General features: G+C 23.6%; 1 protein-coding gene across 7 annotated transcripts in view; it reads right to left on the reverse strand.

The window, feature by feature from the left end:
• The window catches only part of LOC129606973 (potassium voltage-gated channel protein Shab), a 202,648-nt gene that overhangs the window by 137,844 nt on the left and 45,008 nt on the right, over positions 1-19,796 (reverse strand). For all 7 annotated transcript variants that reach the window (XM_055517636.1, XM_055517638.1, XM_055517632.1 and 4 more), the window contains exon 2: positions 12,763-12,865. The gene's annotated coding sequence lies outside the window, so the exon portion shown is untranslated. The remainder of the gene's footprint in view (positions 1-12,762; positions 12,866-19,796) is intronic.

Here is a 19,796-nt window from a genome sequence, read left to right on the forward strand (position 1 = left end):
ATAGCAAAATTTAATTAAATTGATTTCCAAAAATTTGGGTTCTGTCTGAATGACAGCTCACATAAATATCGTAAATATTATTATTTTTGTTCTAAAATTTGTAAACATGAATAATTTCCAGTCACATACTTAAATGTGTGCATACTTAAAAACTTAATATGTCATATACATACATAAATAAATTTTAATTTTTTCTTTTTGGAAAAATACAATATTGTACAATATTTATTGATTTAGAAATCACAAAAATATAAATAGTTCAAAAGAGCCATAACTATAATGCCAATTTGTCTAATTTAATGGGGATGAAAAGTATATTTATCTACGTAAATGCTTTCATTCAAAACAAAGATTGCCGTCTTGCGTTAATCACTCTTGCTTAAAAACCATTTTCTTCATCCAATTATTTCCAAATTTCTATGTATATTTTTTTTATAATGATTTAGTTTCCATATATATGTATGTATGTATATAGCTACATACATATATAGTGAAATACATATTTTTATTTTTATATTTATAATTATTATTTTAAATCCAATGTAATATTTTTAGTAAATTTCATGGCATACATTTTATATTACGAATGGGATTTTCGTTTTTATTTTTTTTGTTCTTATGGTAATTTTGTAATGTTAAGATTCAAAAATGAATGTCTAGGTCACAATATTTACAAAAACAAAAAAGTATTACCTATATTTGAAGAACATGGAAAATTTGTAAATACAAATTTCCAATGAAAAATTTGGTTTAGAATAGGATAGTGTGCTCTTATACAAATACAATATTTGTAACAGCGAATAACAGATATGTATTATTTTTATTGGCAGATCACATTCCAAACAAACAATGAGGTACGGGGAATTATCTTCATCAGGATCTCTCAATGTGTCAACCTATCAATAGCTGCCAGTTTCTGTGTTATAGGGATTAAAAAACAGTCTTTTTAAGCGAAATAGAACAATTTCGGTCTGCAATCTCTCACAGTATTAGTCTATCAGTTTACTGATGTTGAATTCTATTTGTCCGATTTTCTGTTTGGACGTCTATCTTTATATTGTTCTTTTAAGTTTTCTGTTTGTCTATCAATCGGTTGGTCGATTAAAAGCCGAGACAGTTAAAAAATACAAACATTTACGTGAGTTCATTTAAAGAGAAACAACTGTATTTTTTTCAATAAAAATAAATTGTAAAAATTCAAAATAAAAATAATAAAAAGAAAGAAAAAATTATTGAAAAATAGGATGTGGTGGTCGATCATAGACAGAGATATTTACTATAAAATTATTGAAGAAATTTTTATTCAAAAAAAAAAAACACATGCAACCTATAAAACATTCTATAGAACCGAGTATACTCATATACTTATGTATATAAAGTGAGCGTTCGTATAAATTTAAAAATAAAAACTAATCTCTTTTATTGGGTCGTTTTCCTCATTTTTAATTTTGGGTTATTTTTTCTCTTTTTTCTTCTATTTTTGCTTTTCTTTTGTAATATATTGTGGTATTTATGCTAAGGAAAATTTAAATTTAACTTCAAGTTCGACATTTTCATTGTAACTATTAGTATATACGTACTCGTATAAGAATATTTTCATATCAATTTAATTTAGCGTAGGGTATATGTGTACTCACATTTGATTTTATATATACATGCATATAAAAGATGTCAATCAATTAAATTTTAATTCGATATAAAAATGTTACACACATTATAAAAAATATTATATATACTCTAATAAATAAGGTAAACAAATTATTTTTAATTTTATTTTGAATTGGCCATCAAACATAGGAATTCATTGACAAAAGAAATTTTCACTTTTAAAATTGCAATGCAACAATAAAGTTTTGTTATTTATAACTATACCGTAAGCAAATGTAATTAATTAATGTGCATATGTATGTATGTGAATGTGTACTTTTATTTAAGAATAATTTTAATTCTGTATATTTGCTAATAGGTAGCTGAATTGAATTTTTTCTCAATGATTCATTTAATTTGTTCGCAGAAAATCTTAAAACCTTAAACACCATTAAAAAAAAGTTGGAGCATATTATGTCATTTGCATATCTTAACATTAAATGTATATAGTAGCTAAAGCACTAAAATAAAATTCCTTATTTAAAAGTAAATAGTATAAATATTGTTTTCATTATTCACATTTTAGAAAATTTGAGTATATAATTGTGTATTTAAACATGATATTGGTTGGGAAATTTATTTTTAAATGCTTATTTGCATGTATATGTATATACAAGTATATCAGACAAGTGTACTCGTATATGTACATAAAATATAGTACACAAATATATGTATGCCATGGTCAAAATAAAATTTTATAAAAATATTATTGATAGTAATTTAAAATAAAAAAAAACAATAAAAAAGAAGAGAAGAGATTTTATTTTAATTAAAATAAAATTAGGCGCATTTTAAAGTCTTAACAAGTTGATGATAAACATTTGCTAATTATATTTTTAGTATAAATAGCCAAAAAATACACATTTACACGTATACTACACAATAAAAAAAAATCGACATACATACATACATGTTGATGAATAATTGTACAGAAATTGTAAATTTGATTAATTAAATTTAAATTACAGTTTTTAAGCCTTCAACTCATAAAGTAAATTAGCCACATAGTTTTCAAAAATTTTTTTTGGAAAATTTTTAATAATACTTAAATTAATAAATTTTTAAAAATTTTTAATAATTTAGAAATATTTTGTTCATAGGAAATCTTGTAAACAACTGTAACCACCAGATATATTGATTATTTATAGTAGTTCTATACTAAAAATGCTGAGAAAATCCATATTAAGAGTACTCCGAAATTTGATACCTATTCACAGGGATGCTGACCTATACTCAAGAAACAGGAATTTCTAAATCAAAGACATTTATATGTAAAAAACGAAGTCGGCGAAAACAGAAATTTGAAATGAAGGCGCTACATATTTTGATCAACTATTCGAAACCTGGTTACTTAAATGAAATAAATTGTTACAGGGGCAATGTTGAAAAATTTCATGCAACTGATATTGAACCGAAGTAATAGCATAAATTTTAACATAAGCATGAAAAGTTTATTTATAATCAACAATAGAAAATTCACAAATATAACAAAATCATAAAATATAAAATATTTTAGGAATCAGACGAAACAAATTTCAAAATAGTTGATGGATACATCTTCAATAAAAACTTTTATAAAAATTATTTCATTCTAAAAAAGAATAAATTAGAAAACCTCAACACATTCATTACTGAAAATATTCAAAATTAATTAAAAACCTATGACATTCCTTTTGAAATTCAAGTTTTTGTTGTATCGTTTAATAGCAGTACCTTAAACTGCAAGTAGTTTTTTTTATATATTCACAATTATGTTAATGTGTAGGTGGTATTTTAATTTGAGAACAAAAAACCAAAAGAAAAAAAATATCTAAAAACTTCTAGCAGATTTAAAAAAAAAAATTTAAAAAAGATTTTGCCTTATTTTTAAATTAATCGTAATTAAACTTTCTATTCAAAAGTATTTTTAAAACAAAATTTAAGGTATACTTATGCAACTGTTCTATGTTGTTTTTCTATATACATATATAGTTATATACATATGTAATTGTGTACATATTTTGTTATAGCCATATTGCTGCATGTGTACAAGGCACGGTACTGCAGTTAATGTGCTCAACTAATTGTTGCTATACTTAAAATAGTTTTATTAAAAACAAAAAATTTAAATATCCCATTAAAAGACTGAAAATAGGTTAAGAAAAACAAAAAATAAATTTATATATATATATATATATTTTATATATTTAATATGTACATATAAGGATGCAAATGCATATACATAACATACATAAAACTTGTCTTTTATTGTAATTACATATTTTATTCTTATATTATTCTCATACATTTTATACCCCATACCATGTCGGAATACCATCACTTGTTTTAATATTTTCTACATTAAATTTTATAAAGAGAAGAACATCAAGAATTAAAAATTTTTTTTAGAATGCAATGTTAGGTTACTGCTTTTTTATAACTTTAAGGTATACATATTACCTATTTGTATTTAGGTGAATAAACATTTTGTCAAAAGTATACACAAACATATATTCACATATTTGTAAAACATGACCTACATTGTATTAGGTGCAATGAGGGTACACACACATATTATTTGTATGTAACGTAAATATATACATTCATATATATATACAAATTCTTGTTATGTTTCATATACATTATGTTCTTTTTTTTTTGCTATAATGGGCTGCTTATTGACATAAAATTACGACCATCTTACTACACATATCCACATCTCCTTACAAGGCCATTTTGAAAATAAAAAGCAAATAGAACATCAAAAAAAATAAAGAAAATAATTTGAAAAAGCAAAAAAAAATATTAGTCCTTGCATCTGAGAGCATTTCATATGTCATTTATATCATCACCATACGGTGCACAATTCCATTAAATTTTACCAACGTATTCGTAAGACATAAAAAGCATACACAGTTACTATGAAACAGGAATCGGATAAAAAATATTTTCTTCATTCATACATTTAAAAATATTACAGATTTTATAAAATAAATTTAAGAAATAAAAATATAAAAATGAATGGGTTATTGTTGAAGGAATATCAGGAGTATCGACAACACCATCCTTCCGATTGCAATATATTAGAATGGATAAATTATAATTAAAAAATCTTTCATTAGAGTTTTTATCACTAGTATATACAGTATACAGAAAATTTTTTTTCATATATTAATTTTTGCAATTTTTCGTATTCGGGATCTAGTTCAGGTTCGTGTTCGGGTTTACTCTCGGTATTCCAATTATAGTTTGTATTCAAATCCTCGTTTTCATTTCGGATTCATTTACGTTCGAATTCAGGTTTCATATCTATTTGTGTTCAAAACCCCAAATCAAACTTCCCTATATATTGTTTATAATACGATATAATTAAATTTTTGATATAACTATTACAAATTTAATACTTACTCCAAGTTCAAATTAATTTCAATCCATGCTAAAATAAAATCCATTAACTCTTGGACAACATTTTCAAAATATCAATTTTGGTTCAAAAAAAATCTCATATATAATTCTCATAATAAATAGTTTTTGAATTAGTATATGGGGATTACAATAATTTGACCTTAAGTGTGAATCACTGTATAAGTATTAACATTATACTTCTACATATACATAAATACATAATATTTGAATTATTAATTTTTTTATTTCTGGATGATGCACAAAGTACGTATAAAAGCAGCACAAAAACAAACTTTTGTCCTTTAAAATAACAATCATTGTTGTGTGTATTTTAATTTATCGTATCCTTTTAATTAAAAAAACAAAGAAAAAAACTAAAAACAAATATATATGAGTACAAACGATAATTTATCATTTTCATACATATGTTTACGCATACATACATGTAATATACATATGTGTGTGCAATACTTATACATATATATATTGGCATACAAATTTTTAAATGTATTATATAATAACATAAAAGGAAATAATTAATTTTTCAAAGTTACTGAGGAAGAAATTTATATACCAAGTATAATGTCGTATGTCATACTTTTTAAAATTACAAATCTTTCATATACATTTAAATGGTTAATTTATCAAAATAGAGAAACCAAAACACATACATCAAAACAAAATATACTTAAATGTGTAAAATATACGATGCAAGTAATACAAAATTAAAAGAAAATTTAATTATGACCCTATTATTCTTGCGTTTTTTTTTTAAGTATTTTGTGTGTCATATTTTGTGAATTTCTTAATTATAATAAAATCTTTTAAATCATATAAAAAGATTCTATTTAATTTTGTAGTCAGACGCAAAACGATTTTTACATGAATTGACTTTTAACTTTTTTATTTTAAAAAATACGTCATTTTTTATGTTTTACTCTGAAATGTCAAAAATTTACAAATAAAAACAAATTGAATTACATTCTAAAACAAAAAGTCAAGTCAATATAATGTCAATTCCCAAAAAATGTATTTATTGATCAAAATTTAATACGATTTTTTTCTTTCATTTTATCTAGTTCTTTAGGCCTTGTAGGGATGAGAAGAAGACGAAGACGTTTTTAAATAGGTTCGATCACAGTATTCTGGTAGGAGTACTAAGGTGCTGACGGGGCCTTGTTTTTTCTGGAAAATTACCAAGAGGTTAAGGGCGTTGAACATGTTCTTTGTGTCTGTCCATCTATGATGTGGAAAAGGAAGCGTATTCTGGAAGCATTCTTGTACGGTGAAAGAAACCTGTCAGGGGAGCTTTTGACGTGGCTTTTGAGATTCTCGAAGAAGGTTAATTGGTTCCGGTATATGGTTTCTGGTAGATGATTTGTAACAACAAACTGTCAAATTACATTCGCTGCAATATGGTTGCAACTTTCATAATTGAAGTTATATGAAATGAATTAGTAAAAAACAAAAATTATTACGCACATGATTTAATGCAAAAAAAACGCTATCTGTCGAATTAATTTTATCATCAACCAAATATGTAATTGATTTAACCTACTATCTACAATATAAGGCTTATTTACAGGAAAAAGGAATGAATTTTATTAATTTCATTGGAAATGTTCAACTAGATGAAACCACTCGCTAATGTTACCTCCTACGGTAAGCTGAATTCAATATTTTTTTTTTTAAATTAATTCAAATTTTAATTCTAAAGTAGCTTCGACAATTTGATACTTTGATTATTGTAATTCTCTTACTCTCAAAATAATAATTATATAAAACATAAATATTACCATGAGACCATAAGTTTTATTATACTTGTAAAACATCACAAAATTTAAAAAAAAAATATCAAAATATGAGAAACCGTACAGTAGTAATCCTTTATATCGGAAATTATTTCTCCGATTGAAAAATTGTTTAAGTTAATTTTAATCTTCATAAATCACTTTAATGGAATTATAATGTCATAATAATATATGGAAGTGCATGTAGGAAGAGTGTGAAATAAAAGGTTAGTTAAAAAATCAATTTTTTTTATACTTTCTTTCTATATAGAAACATTTTTAAAGCAAAAAAAAAAGAACACGCATAACTCAATAAATGCCATTAAAATAATTCCTTTTGTTATTCTTTTAACATTTGCTTTACTACTTTTATATATTTTCTAAACTATTTGCAAAAGTGTAGTTGAAAAATTTATAAACCTGTCCATTACCATCGTAAATGTTAATAATCCGATTTTACTAACCATTAACATTATTTTTACCTCTTTTGTATTTCTATGTCATATCTGAAACACAATTTTTTCTCATTGTTTATTTTTTAAACGAGGGTAGATTGATTCCAACTACTCTGGTGGTATTGATTTTGGTTGGTTTACATATAGTTTTTATGATAATATAATGTTTTGAAATCGGAAAATGTAAATTTTTTTCATCAAGAATGAGGGCCGCAGAAATACATCCTTCTTCCCGTTATACTAAAAATAATAAACAGGCTACAAATTGTTACAGGAATGATTCGAGTTAAATTTCAAATCTATTAATTTAATCGGTGCTTTTTATCTTCTGTGTCGAGCCAAAGAAGTGGCGTAATTCTAAGTAATTGACTATATTATTTGTTCTAATCTGTATAGCAACAAACTAAGTGGCATATTTACTATACCACAGTTAAATTCTAACATATTCATAAAAATTTTATTGCAACTTATAAATGTCAACGGTATATTTTTCATTCTTTAAATAACCTGATTAAATTTTTCGTATTATTGGATATTTCAATAACAAATTGGCATTTAAATTATTGAACATTTCAGATCAAATGGCATTATGTAAATTTAAGTGGAAATCAAAACAAACATTATGGGATTAACAATAATCATATTTTGCACAATCCTCACTTTTACATTAACTAGTACAATACGATTTGAGTAGTTGACAGCTTAATAATTATGTTATTGTTAATTCTGTGAGTGGGAAAAAAAGCCGCCCAACTCAAATTTTATTGATTTTGGGTTTCTGTCCAATTCAAATTCGTCATAATTAAATCTATATCCTGCCAAAATTTTCATAGTGTATTTCAATTATTTCCGGAGGTATTGGGAAAAAAAGTCAAGAGTTATAAATTTTATTGAAAACATACTTGAAATTTCGAACACAATCTGCTAAGCTAAACTTTTTAGTTTTTTTTGAAAAATATAAATTAGAATAATGAACAATTTCCTTCAAAATTTTGTCAACATACTTTAAATGCTTCCGTAATTAGGGAGAAAAGAAAAAATAATTACTTTAAAAAATTTATTAAAAAAAACTTTTTTTTTCAAAAATTTACCCTTAATTTTGAACTCCATGTACTCGTATTATGTATCCATGTACTACTTTTGCAATTAACTTGTTTGCATTGTTTTATAAAACAAATCTTTCTCTCCATTCAAATTAAAATTATTAAGGCGATTAAAAATACTTAAGGAAACATACATTCCCATAGGAATGTCTCCTTATTTGCATATAAGTGCATATTTATTTTCTAAAACATTTTTGTGTAAATCTTTTATATAATTTAAAAAACTTTTTCATTTTCATTTACGCACTTTTATAAATTATTTTGAAAATTACTTATTTTACACTTTTTATTCTTTTAACAAATGAAAATTATCCAAATGCAAACAAATGTCATTAAAACAAACAATATAATTTTGTTCTTACAAGCCATTGGTCAAATCCCAACTTGTTTAAATTGAATTTCAATTTGAAAATTTTTGTTCATTGATGGTTACATAACATTGTACTCGTATGAATGTACGCAGAAATTATTTCAGACTCACATGAAATCATAACAATTTGTTTTAGAAAAGTGTACGTTTATTAAAAATAAATCCTAAAAATGAAAAAATAATAATATCAAATTTAATCTTTTATGGTTTTTTATTTATGCTTGATTAAATTTGCAATGAATTAGAAAAAAAAGCAATGCAATTTAAAATAGAAGCACCACGCGTGTAATGGCTGACAACCACCATTTCAATATTGATTTTTTTTCCTATTTAGAAAAATATTTAAAAAAAACTCGTTGAACTGATGAAAAGAATAGCTCTTATTTAAAAAATAAAAACAGAAAATAATCTTATTATCTTATAGGTGTTGTTAAAAAATTCTTCAACGTTTACTTATATATCAGATATTTATTTACTATATTCGTAATTTTAAAAACTGTCACTTTAATAATCAATTTTTTTTTTCGTATTGATTTACTTAATTCTATTTTGAGAAGCTTCAAAACTCTTTTATTTTTGAACATTTTATCAAATTTTTCAAAAACTCCTTATTTACATACTCCTCTCTATATAAAATTTTCTTAGTTATTCCCACATTTTATTCAAATTTTTAGATTTTTATTCAAATTTAAAGCAAGTTTTGTAGTTCTTCTAATAAATAAAAACATACTGGTGCTATTTTTTTGCTGGGCTATTTAAGTGCGAGTATGTTCCTAAAGTTCAAATCGTTTTGTTTAAGAAGAAATTGCACTCCATGTATCATATAATACTGCAAACGCAAATATTAAATTTAAAACTCTTTTAGCTTTTCATGAGAAATAACTTTTCAATTACGGATATTTTTGCATCTTCATATGAATATTTTAGAAGCGTTCTTTGTCAATTCAATTTTCAAAAAATAAAGTTGTAATTAATGAATATACTAAACATCTATATAGTGCAAAAGATAAGAAAATTGTTATTTTCATGAGGAGCAGATATAGATTTACCCAAATTATTTTGAAAAAAAAATAAAGTAAAAATTAAATCTAAGAGAGAAAATTAAAATTCAGGCAGTTAAGAAAATTTATAGTTTCCATTAAAAGTGAGCTACTATTTTTTCTATATTTAATTGGATTTAAGTTTAAAGAAGAAAAGAAAGTGCAGGAAAAAATTGTTAATCCAGTTTTTTTCATCATTGTGTTGAAATGTTACTGAAAATATTAAAAATATTAAAAAAAAATTTGCAAAAAATTAAAGAAAAACCGAAAAACGTAATTAATTTAAGGTTTGCCACAATTTGATTATTGAGAAACATATTTGACTCAAAAAATTAAATATACAAAAAATTTTGTAATCTTGCATTATACTTAATTAAAATCAAAAATTATGTTCAAACCAAAAATAGTTTAGAAAATCAAGTTCTTTAATGTACTTCAAAATACTAACGAAGATTAATTTATCGACAGACAATCACCGAACGATTTGCCTGTGCTTCGGTCTCTTATAACAGTCGCTTCCACATAACGGTGCTTTGATTTTTTTTAAATTGTAAAAATCTGAAAAATTTCATTTTATTTTCTTTAAAGCATACTTATAGGGGTACAGCATATGTAGGCACTTATAAAATTTTATACAATCATGATTATAATTTCAATAGTATTTTATGTATATAACGAAAGTTTAAACTTTATACATATATACATAATAAATTATATTATTTAGCTTTTGTAAAATAAAATTATTTAAAATTTATCAAAGAAAAAAAAATAAACGAAAAATATAATATTAAAAATGTTACTCGTATGTGGGTGGAAAAATCGATTTTATTCTTAAAAATTACTATAAGAAGATGAAAGTATGAACAAAGTACAACTACTTTTAATAATTTTCTTTTCTCTTTATATATGTATGTGAATATGTGGAAGCTCGTAGAATTTATACGTACTTATTTTTCCTATTAATTTTATAAAGGAATTTTTGAAAAAGCAAAATTTTTACAGTAAAAATTAATATTACACGTTTATATGAAAATTTTTTGAAAATATAAAAATATTAGAATTAAAATATACTTTTTAATAAAACAAATTCTAATATTTTCTTTTGAAATTATTGATGCACTTTGTATACATTTTCGCATATATATGTAATTCAAATAAATATTAAAAGATTACAATGTTGTTTTTATTATACAAAAAATTTCAATATATTTAAAAATTTCTTGCATATTTAATAAAATACCAAATGTACATACATATAAAAATAGTAAATAATAATTTATTCTATTTAAATATTTACTATTTTTATATTTGGTAATAAATTTTGTAATCTTCAATACTATTTCATTTATAAAAATTTAATAAAATAAAAGTATAATTAAAATTTTCTCTTTCGAGTGTATGCAAAATAATGAAAATTAATTTTTAATCTTACTTTTATATTTATATTAAAAGTTACTAATATATAAAATGAATTTATATATATATACATAGTATGTAAAAATAAAATGTAATATGTTTTAATTTTAATAATTCCTATAATGAATAATATAATTGAAACTTAAATATTTATTGACATAAATTTAATGTAAACACTTATATTTATAATTTTGTTCTATAGTTGTGTAGGCATTTTCGCCTAATCCATGAACCGATAAGTGCCAGCGATTGAGAGGGCAACAAACCACTCACAAACTAAAAGTTTTGGTTGTAAATAGGGAAAAAATTCTCAAATAACGCAACTGCTATATTTATTTGCAATACTAAAGAATTTACTATTATACTTATTACTACACAATTTGACACCGAAGACCTTAAAATAATTAAAATACATATATTCATTTCACTTCGTTTCGTAAAATAATTTCGTAAATGATAATTTTTAGGAAATTTTTGTACTTTAGTTTGTACAAGAGCGGAACCTGAAAAAAATTACGCTTACAATATAAACCTATGTTATAAGTGGAGAATATTATTATGTAAAAAAGTTCACATTGCTTTAAAAATCTCAATATTTTTATATAGCAAATATTTAAATAATTTACCAAAATTTTAAATTGTCTTATAACCATTAATCATCTCATTTTAGTTAATGGTATATGATTAATGCAAGATGATTCAATTACAATTAAAATACAGTATATTACACAAACACATTACTATATATATTCTCAAACAATACTAATACTATATGTGATATTCAAATTTCCTATAATATACAACAGTGTGAGGTAATTACTAAATCAAAAATAGGTTGTTGTATACATTGAATAATATTATTTGTTTGTCATATTTTTATTTATAGTATATGCAATATAAAATTTCCGAATGAGTGATTATAAAAATGACACCAGATGAGTGTGTGTATGATTGCCTAACATCGACAACTTAATGGTTTTTTTTTATTTAAATCTTAATGTCCTTTATAATGCCATAAACACTAAAATAGAAAAAAGTATCAAATATCATAAGATTTGCTATATGAAAAACTCTTTTTTAATTAAAAACTAACTAAATTTTTTGAGGTGACTAGGACATACTTAATTAAATAAATATTTAAGTAATGGTTGTATTATATTATTATACACGGTACGAGCTACTGAGCTAATTTGAGTGTGTTTTGAATTATCAAAATAAATAAAAATAAAATTGTATTAAATTATACAAAGTATTGTATGATTAATTATAGAAATTATTTCACATTAAGAACTCAGACAGACGTGCAAGTTTTAGTTTTCCAATTAGTGCTTGATGGTAAAATCGTTGAGAGCACACCTAAGCAACTAAACTATTGTGTCAACTCAAATCGATTGCGCTAATTAAAAATTGTAATAATTTAACAGATATGTGCGCTTAAATATAAACACGACATGAAAAACAAATAAGCAATTAAACAACTACAAAACTAAAAATTGCATGTCTGCCTAAGTCCTAAGATTAAATTTTTTATAAGAATAAATAAGATAAAACACTTACCAAAGCGTTATTAAAATGAAGTTCTTTCTTCTTATATAATATTAGTGTGTATAGATGTTCTGATAATATACATGAAATGTAATAATTAAATTTGAAGTCTTATCTGAAATTAAAGAATAAAACACTGAAATAAATAAAATTACTTAAATCGAAAATAATTAATTAATTATAATTTTATATATTTTCTTGTTAATATTTATTTAAATAAACAAATACCTAAAAATAACAACAACAACAACAACAAGGAACATTATTATTCTAAAAATTTATTAATGCAATAATACTTTTTTTTAATTCTTAATAAATAATATTCGAAAAAGAGGTGTTTTTTTAGCGGTTAACGGAACATATTTTTTAATTTGATTTTTTTTTTGGTCTCGATTACTAATTCAAGTTCAATAAAAATTCCAAAATTTCCTTTCCTATTTTTATTTTGCTTTTTTTGTTGTTTGTTTCTTAGTTGATTTTTTTAATAAACACATAAACTTTTTTATTTATGATGCTTATAAAAAGATAAAAATGTCGGTAAACGAAATTTATTTTTTTGTAAATTAATTTTTTTTTTTGCTTCGAACAGAATGGATAAGTACTCAATACTCAAAATTTTTTTTTTTTTTTGGAGCAATAAAAAAATTAAATAGAATAAAAAAACACATATTTTGGCGTTTTAGTTTTTATTTTATAAATTTTCTGTTATTAAGATAAAGTGTTTGGGCGTCTGTTCATTGTGTATAGAAAGGAATTGTTTATATAGATTGTATATATAGAGAAACCATTCGATTACAATTAAACGAATTAAGAAGGTACTTTTTAATTCGCATATTTCGGTTTTTATGTGTGTTCGCAGTACAATGAACCTCGTTAATAAAAAATTTTTATAATTTTTCTTATGGTGCTTTTACAAACAGTTCATCATAATTGCCAAGATAAGACATTAGCGCTCCTAAAAAATTAAGAAAGACAGCAAATTAATTTTACATTTTGGATCTTGACTTACATATGTGATGTTTTGGACTATGAAGTTTAATAATTCCACTATTTTTTCATTGTTCATATTGACCATTCGGCATAGTAAGATTCCGAAATAACAAAACTTGACTCAAAAATATCCCATTCAAGCAGACTATATTTATAAAATGTATAGTCTGTCACTAACATAAAATTATATTTAGAACAAAAATTCCTTTACATTACAAGGTGCAATGGTAACTTTAAACTGACTTTAAATTAGTTATTATAATTTATGTATACTGATTATAAGTTTAAAATATTTAAAGGGCATATAATTTACCATAAAACAATTATAATAAATCGCGTTTGCTTACCTATGCGTCATTGTTATCAATTAAAACAAACACACAATCTAAAAAAATAATTTATATGAGCTGTTAGCGCCCACATACAAATTATATTTGCTCCTCTTACGGAAAAAGACGAATAAGAAGTGTCTTTTATCTCTTGCTGAAAATGTTTATGCACACTTCCACAAAAAAAAGATAAAATGATTTTTTTATTGATATTAAAAACAAAGCAAAAATTTCATTGGAAATTTTTAAATTAAGGGTTTAAATTTATACAAAACACAAAAGAATGTTTATAATTTCAAAAATATGAGATAGCTATTACAAAAAATAATAAATTAATTTCGAAAGTCATAAAAATTATAAATTTCTTTTTTCTTTGTTTTACAACCGATCAAACCAAGGGCTTGTTTAAAAGCACCTTTCATTTAAGGAATAAATTAATGGGCAAAACATAAATTGTAGCAAAACTATATTTGTATACTTGATACTAGCATATTAAGAATTTTAATTTCAAAGGTTAACTTTGGAAAATGTTTTTTTTGGCAAAACAATTGAAAAAAATTTAAGTTTTATTAAAAACTTTTCTGTTAAGTTTTATGTAACTATGCGATTTAAAATAATTACCGATATTTGAAATAATTGCCGAAATGAGTGACTTTCTAACATCATAAAACTTAAAAAAAAATGTAAACTTGCCGTTTAGGAGAAGAATAATATTAAAAACCCTTTACTTATTCAATTAACCACGACTCTAAACAAATTTTTTTTTAAACTTGTTTAGAATTACGATAAACTAAATATCGAAACGAACATACTAAAAGACGAACACGCATGTACAGAGTAGCAAACGCATTTGTATATCTTCTATTTATAACCTGGTCACTTTAATATCTTCTTTTGCTAAACATCTGTTTATAAAATTCATGAATTTCATCGAATCAATTATAAATTATGGGAGATAATTTTAATTTAAATTTTTTTGAATAAAAACTATTATTTTTATTATTTTTAATTATTATTAAAGAATAATAATATGTTTTTTATACACAAGAGCCTCATGACAAAAATAAAAAATTTTTTTTGAGGGTCTTTATGAGAATTAGATTGAGTTTTGCCTCTTCAATCAACTTAAAAATTTTGTGTCCAAAAGACAGCTGTCAGTATAAATGGTGTAATTTTTAAAAATATTATCGAAAATAAGGTTGATTGTGCTCTTGAATGCTTTCATTCTTATTAAAGTAAACATTTCACAAGGAAAAAAATTTTTTTTTATTTGTTTAAATTATAAGAAAAGCTGTAGGAAAAGAAAATTTAGGCGCTTATGGGGAAAATATCCCGTAAAATAAACAATATTTTATGTTTTTCTATTTATCCCTCACTTTTGGAAGACTAAAAATTTATTTTTTGTTTTTTTTTTTTTGTATTTGGCGCAAAATGAACACATAAACATTCATACCATGAAAATATAGTGTAGCGCCCCAAAATTTTTTTCAAATACCGATAAATAATAAATGGCGCATATGAATCTAAAATTTCTTATATAAAATCTAGTTATTTTTTTTATAAAATACAAAAACATGAATTAAAATAAAATTTTAATTTCATGTATGAGAAATTTTTGATTCAAAGTTTAGGAATTGGTATAAGCTCTTCCTGTTATTTGAATTGAGTTTTGTGAATACAGAGAAGTTTTTTCTCTTTGCATTTGAATTACTTCCCTTTACTTAGTGCACATAGTACAGAACGATTGTATGTATTCAAATCTTAAAGTTTAAATTTAATAAGTAAATAGATATTTACGTGTTCTTTCCCTTCATCTCTTGCTTCTCCATTTCAAATCCTTCGTAAAAATTCCAACACAGATTCTACAGTAACCCCTCGCAACAAGATGTTACCTTATGCACAAACTAACACTATTTATTAAATAAGAAAATATCTCTTATAAACTCATTTATTTTCGATACATTGAAATTTTTTTATTCCAAATAATCCCAAAGTATATAAAATTATTTATAGAAATGATCAAATTCAAATAATTTTTGTTTTCCTCCTAAAAGTGTGTTATAACATCAAATATTATGATATTAATAGAAGAAAACATCATTTTGAAAAACCAAAGCATTTGCAATAATTGTTAAAGAAAAATGTGCTACTTGGCAAACTATATGGACCCAAATTTATCTTTGCTTCTCTATCATCCATAAATCGATATACCCAATTTCTCTTTTACCAAATTATTTATCTACTTATTATAATTTTTAAAAATAAAAAAAATTATAACTTTGAAACTTAATAAAGTTTAAAATAAATTCCTGACCCAATTCAAAACAGAAAATATAAAAATATACAAAAGTTCGTATGATTTTAAAAATGTCATTTTGATTATGAATGCCGCCCCAAAGTGAAACGAAAATAAAATGTTCTCCAAACAAGAAAATCATGATTTTTATTGTATTAAAGAGTTTTCATGGTCTGAAAATTCTTAAGAAGAAAATTTCTTTGTTTTTGTTTCTTTTTTATGCAAAAAAAAACAAAATCCCCAAAGTTATGCAATTTTTTTTCATTTAAACATATAGACATGCATACAAGAATTTTGTATAGAAAACATAAAAAGAACAAAAATTTCAATAAAATTTTAAGATACCATTTATGGTATATATAAAAAAAAAAAAAAACAAGAAAAAGAAATAATAATAATATAAAAAGCAAATCGCATCATAAAGATTATTAAAACTATAAAAAAATTTCATCCATGTTTTTGCGATCTATGCACAACCAAAATTAAATAGAGCAAACAAAAACAAAATAAAACTGCGAGTAAAAGAACAAGAAAAGGCAGAGCTCGTAGAGCGCAGAATTTTACCTCTATTTTAACTTTTTTTCTGTTTTGACTTTTTTCTTCTTTTTATTTCTATGTACCGAAAATCTCTAAACACCTACAATATTTTCTCTATTACACTTTTATATACAAAAAAAAATACACAAAATAAGGACGAAACTAATAAGGAAAATGTAAGAAAAAAAATTATTTTTATATTTTTTTCTACAGTCTCTCCTCATACACCGCAATTTTTTACATATATGCAAAAAGTATGCTTTAGAGATGATTTTGTGTATCGAAACATTTTATCTTCCTTCTTCACCTTCCTTGTACCACTTTTGTCTCTATGTTAATGTGAGGTTTTTTCTTCTTTCTTTTGTTGTTGATTTTCAAAAGGAAAATTATAAAATTATACACCTGATGCATAATTTTTCTTTGTCCTTTAAAATTTTTCGTTTCTATTTTTCATGTTTTTCTTTCTTCGTTTTTTTTTTTTTAATTTTAATTTGTCTTCTTACTCTCAACTTGAGTTCTTAAAGCATCTTTTGAAAAACAAAAATAAAAACTTTCAAAAGGTTATGTTTTAGCACCAAATGTGTTTTAAAAAAGAAATTGAACGCAATATGAGTGAATTTTATCAGGAACTTGGAGTAGCTCAATAGGTTGAACTTGTGGGAATGTACCCAATTATCTGTTACGCGGAAAACGCAATATAGAAAGGGGCCTCCAATTTAACCTGAATAAGGGCTACTGCAGGTATGATATAGCAACAATGTCCGACAATCAGGCTTTTGATAAAAGAGTAATAACTAAGCTATCATTATAGTGAAGTTATCTCAAAAATCACCCGACTAAACTTAACAACTATTCATAAAACGGCAAGAATGGAAATTTTATAAAGAAAACCTTTCAATTACATAATATCGTAAAATTGATTGGAAATTACAATTACAATTTTATATCAGTATTTACCGTAAACCTTAAAAAATGACTTTAATTTCATAACTTCCACTGTACTTTTAGATTTTATAATATTTTTCAGCATTTAACTTCGAGTGAATAAATTCTATACACTAAAAGAAGAAGAAAAAAGCTTTGTAAATTCTTGTTATTTTTTCCCTCTGTAATCTCTTACATATCCAATTTAAAATTATCTATGTAAATATATACATATACATATACTAGTATACAGAAGTATATAAAATTTTCATCCTGACATCATGAAATAAATATCCTTTACATTTTATTATACCCATTTTGTAGAGTTATCGCAAAATATGCAGGAGTATAATTGACTATAACCAGGTAAATGTTGTAGTATTTTCTGCATCCAAGTGAACAAAAAGCATAAAAATATAAGAAAAAAAAATTTTATTTTTCATCCTTTTCCATTTCTAATATTTAAAAGGATACATAAATTTTTTTTATTAATCTTAAAAATTTCATATGTCGCAGCATGATATTCCGATGTACACAGTTACACTTTAATTTTTTATGTAGAGTGCCTGAATGAACTGGGAGATACTTTTAGTTCATATTTTTCATTTCTTTAAAAAATTTTATATGTGAATTATTTATTTGGATCAAAAAAGGATTTTTTTTTTTAAAATTGCAATAAATATTTAAATTTTTTTGAATTTAAGCTGCACGCTTTTGTTTAATGTTTAAAATAATATCGAATATTGACAATTGAAAGCAAAAAAAGGAAATAGTGAAGCATATTTCCTTAACAAAACACTCCGATATATCTTCAAAATTCTTAAAAGATGTTTTTCCTATTTTCTAATAAAATTGCTCTAAAAAAATCTGAATCTGAAAACATAAAATTTGTATTTCACAACATTTTAATTTTAAATATAACAACAAAATATCATCACTAACAGAAAAAAAAAGAAAATTACAAAATACTTTTCTGTTTATTTTTTTTAATTTTTACAATTCTTATATGTCATTGTCAAAATTTGTCAAATAATTCAATATGAAAATTTTGATTAATGAATTTCAAATTCATAAACAAAATTATTTTTATACAAATATATCGGTTTTTTTCTTCCGATTTCATTTTACTTTTCAATATTTTACGCACTTTTTCGAAATGAAATAATGAGAAAACAATAATTTTTTTAAGTAAGTACTCAATTGATTAATTATGAAAATAGTGTTAAGAAATAATGCTAACAGATTTTCCAATATTTGTAATAATCTCTTTTACACACGTACAATATATTTTTGAATAAAATACATATGTATGTACATAACAGAAACAGCAGAGGGTCTTAGTCATAAAAACTAAAATATTTAAGCCGCCAAAATGTGTAGACTGCAGACTATTAGGTATCTAAAAAGTGAGTCAAAACGCTCTATACACATTCATATATGTGCATATTTTCTGATTCAGTGCAAAAACTGTAAAACTTTTTGAACATCTTCTAAAATATACACACTTGATTACTATTACCCTGGAGAGCAGCAGTGACGCACTTATACTGCTAAAAAATTTGTGTCAATTTTGGATTTGTGTTATTCTTAGGTCTAAAAATTTCTTATAATATATGTAGGAACAAATAAATTATGAAACTTCATTGTAGATACTAGAAATATTTTAACATTCAAATCAATCTCAAATTAATATCAATGAAAAATATTTCCTCAATAATTTTATGAACACACGTCATATGTATAATTTGCCTCCTATATAAAAACGTTAAGTTTCGAAAAAAAAATGGAATTTAATGAATAATGAAAAAAATTTGGTATTTCATTATATTAAAAGAAACACTTTTATCAATTAAATAAAATATTAACTAATAAAAATTTTTATATACAGAAAATCAATGGAGAATTTTAAAATCTCATTAAAAATACGAAAGTATCCTTTTTCATTCAAATGGTGATGTTTTTTAAAATTA

This window comes from Condylostylus longicornis, unplaced genomic scaffold (genome assembly GCF_029603195.1).
Source record: "Condylostylus longicornis isolate FDR11 unplaced genomic scaffold, ASM2960319v2 ptg000022l, whole genome shotgun sequence".
NCBI classification, from domain to species: domain Eukaryota; kingdom Metazoa; phylum Arthropoda; class Insecta; order Diptera; family Dolichopodidae; genus Condylostylus; species Condylostylus longicornis.